The sequence below is a fragment of the Coregonus clupeaformis genome, unplaced genomic scaffold (assembly GCF_020615455.1).
Source record: "Coregonus clupeaformis isolate EN_2021a unplaced genomic scaffold, ASM2061545v1 scaf1319, whole genome shotgun sequence".
NCBI lineage: Eukaryota > Metazoa > Chordata > Actinopteri > Salmoniformes > Salmonidae > Coregonus > Coregonus clupeaformis.
Genome location: NW_025534773.1, coordinates 115,230 through 121,229, shown reverse-complemented (window position 1 = coordinate 121,229; position 6,000 = coordinate 115,230).

The following is a 6,000-nucleotide window of genomic DNA, read 5'->3' as shown; positions in this document are numbered from 1 at the left end:
GTCCTTGTCCCCCTCCCGGTCTCAGTCTTGCCTCGGAACCCTTGTCCCCCTCCCGGTCTCAGTCTTGTCTCGGAACCCCTTGTCCCCCTCCCGGTCTCAGTCTTGTCCTTGTCCCCCTCCCGGTCTCAGTCTTGTCTCCAACCCCTTGTCCCCCTCCCGGTCTCAGTCTTGTCTCCAACCCCTTGTCCCCCTCCCGGTCTCAGTCTTGTCTCCAACCCCTTGTCCCCCTCCCGGTCTCAGTCTTGTCTCGGACCCCTTGTCCCCCCTCCCGGTCTCAGTCTTGTCTCCAACCCCTTGTCCCCCTCCCGGTCTCAGTCTTGTCTCCAACCCCTTGTCCCCCTCCCGGTCTCAGTCTTGTCTCCAACCCCTTGTCCCCCTCCCGGTCTCAGTCTTGTCCTTGTCCCCCTCCCGGTCTCAGTCTTGTCTCGGACCCCTTGTCCCCCTCCCGGTCTCAGTCTTGTCTCCAACCCCTTGTCCCCCTCCCGGTCTCAGTCTTGTCTCCAACCCCTTGTCCCCCTCATGGTCTCAGTCTTGTCTCGGACCCCTTGTCCCCCTCCCGGTCTCAGTCTTGTCTCGGAACCCCTTGTCCCCCTCCCGGTCTCAGTCTTGTCTCCAACCCCTTGTCCCCCCTCATGGTCTCAGTCTTGTCTCGGACCCCTTGTCCCCCCTCCCGGTCTCAGTCTTGTCTCGGAACCCCTTGTCCCCCTCCCGGTCTCAGTCTTGTCTCCAACCCCTTGTCCCCCTCCCGGTCTCAGTCTTGTCTCCAACCCCTTGTCCCCTTCATGGTCTCAGTCTTGTCTCGGACCCCTTGTCCCTCTCCCGGTCTCAGTCTTGTCTCTGAACCCCTTGTCCTCCTCCCGGTCTCAGTCTTGTCTCGAACCCCTTGTCCCCCTCCCGTTCTCAGTCTTGTCCTTGTCCCCTTCCCGGTCTCAGTCTTGTCTCGAACCCCTTGTCCCTCTCCCGGTCTCAGTCTTGTCCTTGTCCCCTTCCCGGTCTCAGTCTTGTCTCGAACCCCTTGTCCCTCTCCCGGTCTCAGTCTTGTCCTTGTCCCCCTCCCGGTCTCAGTCTTGTCTCGAACCCCTTGTCCCCCTCCCGGTCTCAGTCTTGTCTCGGAACCCCTTGTCCCCTTCCCGGTCTCAGTCTTGTCTCTCCCCTTGTCCTCCTCCCGGTCTCAGTCTTGTCCCCCTCCCCCTCCCGGTCTCAGTCTTGTCTCGAACCCCTTGTCCCCTTCCCGGTCTCAGTCTTGTCTCTCCCCTTGTCCTCTTCCCGGTCTCAGTCTTGTCCCCCTCCCCCTCCCAGTCTCAGTCTTGTCTCCAACCCCTTGTCCTCCTCCCGGTCTCAGTCTTGTCTCGGAACCCCTTGTCCCGCTCCCGGTCTCAGTCTTGTCTCGGAACCCCTTGTCCCCTCCCGGTCTCAGTCTTGTCTCGAACCCCTTGTCCCTCTCTCTTTCCTCTGTCTCCCCCTTGTCCCGCTCCCGGTCTCAGTCTTGTCTCGAACCCCTTGTCCCTCTCCCGGTCTCAGTCTTGTCCTTGTCCCCCTCCCGGTCTCAGTCTTGTCTCGGAACCCCTTGTCCCGCTCCCGGTCTCAGTCTTGTCTCGGAACCCCTTGTCCCCTTCCCGGTCTCAGTCTTGTCTCTCCCCTTGTCCTCCTCCCGGTCTCAGTCTTGTCTCGAACCCCTTGTCCCTCTCCCGGTCTCAGTCTTGTCCCCCTCCCCTCCCGGTCTCAGTCTTGTCTCGAACCCCTTGTCCCCTTCCCGGTCTCAGTCTTGTCTCGGAACCCCTTGTCCCCTTCCCAGTCTCAGTCTTGTCTCGAACCCCTTGTCCCTCTCCCGGTCTCAGTCTTGTCTCCAACCCCTTGTCCCCCTCCCGGTCTCAGTCTTGTCTCGGACCCCTTGTCCCCCTCCCCCTCCCGGTCTCAGTCTTGTCTCGAACCCCTTGTCCCCCTCCCGGTCTCAGTCTTGTCTCGGACCCCTTGTCCCCCCTCCCGGTCTCAGTCTTGTCTCGAACCCCTTGTCCCCTTCCCGGTCTCAGTCTTGTCTCGGAACCCCTTGTCCCATTTCCGGTCTCAGTCTTGTCTCGAACCCCTTGTCCCCTTCCCGGTCTCAGTCTTGTCTCGGACCCCTTGTCCCCTTTCCGGTCTCAGTCTTGTCTCGAACCCCTTGTCCCCCTCCCGGTCTCAGTCTTGTCTCCAACCCCTTGTCCTCCTCCCGGTCTCAGTCTTGTCTCGGAACCCCTTGTCCCGCTCCCGGTCTCAGTCTTGTCTCGGAACCCCTTGTCCCCTTCCCGGTCTCAGTCTGGTCTCTCCCCTTGTCCTCCTCCCGGTCTCAGTCTTGTCTCGAACCCCTTGTCCCTCTCCCGGTCTCAGTCTTGTCCTTGTCCCCCTCCCGGTCTCAGTCTTGTCTCGGAACCCCTTGTCCCGCTCCCAGTCTCAGTCTTGTCTCGGAACCCCTTGTCCCCTTCCCGGTCTCAGTCTTGTCTCTCCCCTTGTCCTCCTCCCGGTCTCAGTCTTGTCTCGAACCCCTTGTCCCTCTCCCGGTCTCAGTCTTGTCCCCCTCCCCCTCCTCCCGGTCTCAGTCTTGTCTCGAACCCCTTGTCCCCTCCCCTCCCGGTCTCAGTCTTGTCTCGGAACCCCTTGTCCCCTTCCCGGTCTCAGTCTTGTCTCGAACCCCTTGTCCCCTTCCCGGTCTCAGTCTTGTCTCGGAACCCCTTGTCCCATTTCCGGTCTCAGTCTTGTCTCGAACCCCTTGTCCCCTTCCCGGTCTCAGTCTTGTCTCGGAACCCCTTGTCCCCTTCCCGGTCTCAGTCTTGTCTCGAACCCCTTGTCCCCTTCCCGGTCTCAGTCTTGTCTCGGACCCCTTGTCCCCTTTCCGGTCTCAGTCTTGTCTCGAACCCCTTGTCCCCCTCCCGGTCTCAGTCTTGTCTCGAAACCCCTTGTCCCCCTCCCGGTCTCAGTCTTGTCTCGGACCCCTTGTCCCCCCTCCCGGTCTCAGTCTTGACTCGGTCTAGTCTTTACTAGTGCTCTCCCATGCCGTCCCTAATAGGAGTGTATCATGTCTTGCCAGGCTTTTTTCGCTTTACTCGACTTGTGTGGGTTGACTCACTGACGCTAACTTCCTGTCCGGTCTTGCGCCTCCATCGGCTCGTGTGGTGGGGGAGTTCTTCGTGGGCTATACTCAGCCTTGTCTCAGGGTAGTAGGTTGGTGGTCTGTTGATATCCCTCTGCTGGTGTGGGGGGCTGTGCTTTGGCAAAGTGGGTGGGGTTATATCCTGCCTGGTTGGCCCTGTCCGGGGGTATCGTTGGACGGGGCCACAGTGTCCCCCAGCTTATCTGCTGTCCTGAGTGATCTTAGATATGCTCCCTCTAATTCCCCAATCTCTCTCTCTCTCCCCTCTCGGAGGACCTGAGCCATAGGACCATGCCTCAGGACTACCTGGCCTTACGACTCCTGGCTGTCCCCAGTCCACCTGACGACTCCTGGCTGTCCCCAGTCCACCTGACGACTCCTGGCTGTCCCCAGTCCACCTGACGACTCCTGGCTGTCCCCAGTCCACCTGACGACTCCTGGCTGTCTCCAGTCCACCTGACGACTCCTGGCTGTCCCCAGTCCACCTGACGACTCCTGGCTGTCCCCAGTCCACCTGACGACTCCTGGCTGTCCCCAGTCCACCTGACGACTCCTGGCTGCCTCCAGTCCACCTGACGACTCCTGGCTGCCTCCAGTCCACCTGACGACTCCTGGCTGTCCCCCAGTCCACCTGACGACTCCTGGCTGTCTCCAGTCCACCTGACGACTCCTGGCTGTCTCCAGTCCACCTGACGACTCCTGGCTGTCCCCAGTCCACCTGACGACTCCTGGCTGTCCCCAGTCCACCTGACGACTCCTGGCTGTCCCCAGTCCACCTGATGACTCCTGGCTGCCTCCAGTCCACCTGACGACTCCTGGCTGTCCCCAGTCCACCTGACGACTCCTGGCTGCCTCCAGTCCACCTGACGACTCCTGGCTGCCTCCAGTCCACCTGACGACTCCTGGCTGTCTCCAGTCCACCTGACGACTCCTGGCTGTCTCCAGTCCACCTGACGACTCCTGGCTGTCTCCAGTCCACCTGACGACTCCTGGCTGTCCCCAGTCCACCTGACGACTCCTGGCTCTCCCTGTCATGCTGCTGATCCAGTTTCTGCTGTTCTTTCTGCGGCTATGGAATCCTGACCTGTTCATCAGACGTGCTACCCTATCCCGGACCTGCAGTTTTGACCCTCTCTCTCTCCCTCTCTCTCTCTCTGCCGCACCTGCTGTCTCGACCTCTGAATGCTCGGCTATGAAAAGGTGCTGACCTGTTGCACCCTCTATAGCCACTGTGATTATTATTTGACCCTGCTGGTCATCTATGAACGTTTCAACATATTGAAGAACTATCTGGCCTTAATGGACATGTACTCCTATAATCTCCACCCGGCACAGCCAGAAGGGACTGGCCACCCCTCAGAGCCTGGTTCCTCTCTACCCAGTACGGCCAGTAGAGGACTGGCCACCCCTCAGAGCCTGGTTCTTCTCTACCCAGTACAGCCAGAAGAGGACTGGCCACCCCTCAGAGCCTGGTTCCTCTGGTCTACCCAGTACAGCCAGTAGAGGACTGGCCACCCCTCAGAGCCTGGTTCCTCTCTACCCAGTACAGCCAGTAGAGGACTGGTCACCCCTCAGAGCCTGGTTCCTCTCTACCCAGTACAACCAGTAGAGGACTGGCCACCCCTCAGAGCCTGGTTCCTCTCTAGGCTTCTTCATTTTACATTTACATTTGAGTCATTTAGCCAGTCCAGAGCGACTTACAATTAGTGCATTCATCTTAAGATAGCTGAGTGAGACAACAACACATCACAATCGTATCAAGTACATTCTCCCTCAACAAAGCATTTATCAGCAAAGTCAGTGCTAGTGGGAAAAGAGGGGGGGAGGGGGCGTCGGAGGCACTGTGAGTTATTTAAGATACTCGTCAAAGAGGTAGGGTTTCAGACGTTTTCGAAAGATGGGCAAGGACTCCGCTGTCCTAACTTAAGGGGGAAGCTTGTTCCACCATTGGGCTGCAAGGACAGAAAATAGCTTTCATTGGGCTGAGCGGGAGGGCCAGGAGACCAGAGGTGGCGGAACGGAGTGCTCAGGTTGGGGGTGTAGGGTTGGAGCCAGAGGTGGCGGAACGGAGTGCTCAGGTTGGGGGTGTAGGGTTGGAGCCTGAAGGTAAGGTTCCCCCTTGCTGCTCCAGGGAGGGCCAAGAGACCAGAGGTGGCGGAACGGAGTGCTCGGGTTGGGGGTGTAGGGTTGGAGCCTGAAGGTAAGGTACGGAACGGAGTGCTCGGGTTGGGGGTGTAGGGTTGGAGCCTGAAGGTAAGGTTCCCCCTTGCTGCTCCAGGGAGGGCCAAGAGACCAGAGGTGGCGGAACGGAGTGCTCGGGTTGGGGGTGTAGGGTTGGAGCCTGAAGGTAAGGTACGGAACGGAGTGCTCGGGTTGGGGGTGTAGGGTTGGAGCCTGAAGGTAAGGTACGGAACGGAGTGCTCGGGTTGGGGGTGTAGGGTTGGAGCCTGAAGGTAAGGTACGGAACGGAGTGCTCGGGTTGGGGGTGTAGGGTTGGAGCCTGAAGGTAAGGTACGGAACGGAGTGCTCGGGTTGGGGGTGTAGGGTTGGAGCCTGAAGGTAAGGTACGGAACGGAGTGCTCGGGTTGGGGGTGTAGGGTTGGAGCCTGAAGGTAAGGTACGGAACGGAGTGCTCGGGTTGGGGGTGTAGGGTTGGAGCCTGAAGGTAAGGTACGGAACGGAGTGCTCGGGTTGGGGGTGTAGGGTTGGAGCCTGAAGGTAAGGTACGGAACGGAGTGCTCGGGTTGGGGGTGTAGGGTTGGAGCCTGAAGGTAAGGTACGGAACGGAGTGCTCGGGTTGGGGGTGTAGGGTTGGAGCCTGAAGGTAAGGTACGGAACGGAGTGCTCAGGTTGGGGGTGTAGGGTTGGAGCCTGAA